Genomic DNA, 1,334 nt, shown 5'->3' on the forward strand with positions numbered 1-1,334 from the left:
GGCACGCCTCGGGGGCGCGCCGGGGGGGGGGGGGGCTTGTGCCCATACGCGCGGCCGGGAGCACGCTGCCTTCCCCGGGGCTCGCGAGCACGCTGCGAGGGCCCCGCAACGTATCCAGGGAACGGCCATTGATCTAATTATGGCCTCTCCCCGCCCCCGCCCCCGTCCCCCCCGGTGAGGCCCCCATCGTCTCGGGAAGCCGGCCCGGGCGAGTGCCGATGACTGACGGACGCGGCGGGCCCCGGAGGAGAGCCGGCTCCCGGTTGGCTGGTTGTTGGTCCTTTCCCTGTATCTCGTCCCTGCCCCTGCCTGGGAAGGGTGTGTATTAACACCCGAGCTTGGAGCCCCCTCCTCGGAATGCGGTGCATGCTCGGGGTGTGGGAAATTCATCGCTCTCAGGTGTGACCATTCTCCCGGATGCTATGCTCTCCTCCCTCTTGCTCGAGTGAAGCAGCTTGCCGGCGGCGGGCCATGTAGGGGAGCCTCCCTTGCGCTGGGGGGCCGGTCGGGCGAGAGCGGATCAAGAGCGCCCGGATGCGTGGCAGGCCCGGCCGCGCGTCCTGGGGCGGCATGAAGGACGATGACATGGCCCGTCCCCCCCCCCCCCCCCCCCGCCCCCTGCCCTGCTGCCGGCCCTCCCGGCCCTGGCTTCCTAGCGTCCCTTCGCGTGCCGCCGCCCCCTCCCCGCCCCCGGGGGGAGCGAGGTCGGGGAAGTTTGTTGCGCGCCCCGAGAGCGTCGTCGGTGCGCCGCGTCTGCGCGGACCGAAATGGCCCCCCCGGGGGGGGGGTGATCCCCTTGGCAGGCCGCGGCCGGGGCAAGTTGAGCCGCACTGGCGGCCCACTGTGCATGCACCCTTTCGCCGGCCGCGGGCCGGTGCACAAAGGCCGGGCGGTGAGAGCCGGAGCCGCGGGGGGGGGGGGGGGAATGTTCACGAGCCCGCCGGGGCGAGGCGGCATCCTGGGCGCCGGCGCCATGCAAGTGGCCCGGCTCCATTCCGAAATTCGCCCGCCGTCTCCGGCCGGGGGGCAGGACCCGTGTGCGGGGACGACCACAGCGGTAGTGTTGTGCGCGGGTATGCACGGTCGGCTGGCGGGCATGTGTAACTGACACGCCCGGGGGCCGGCCCATGCGCCGCCGGGGCACACTTTGTGCGGGCTTCCCAGGACCCGGAGACGTGAAGATTGGCGCCGGGCAGGGGGCGGGCGGAGCGGGCAGCAGTCTGGACACGAGGGGGGCGGTGGCGGCGCGGCGGTGGCGGCGCAGTCTCTGCCTCCCGGGCCGGATACCGTCCGGGGACGCGCCGGGCAGGGGGTGTTTATTAACACCACCTTGC

The sequence above is a fragment of the Fonticula alba genome, assembly GCF_000388065.1.
Source record: "Fonticula alba strain ATCC 38817 unplaced genomic scaffold supercont2.4, whole genome shotgun sequence".
Taxonomy (NCBI): Eukaryota; order Rotosphaerida; family Fonticulaceae; genus Fonticula; species Fonticula alba.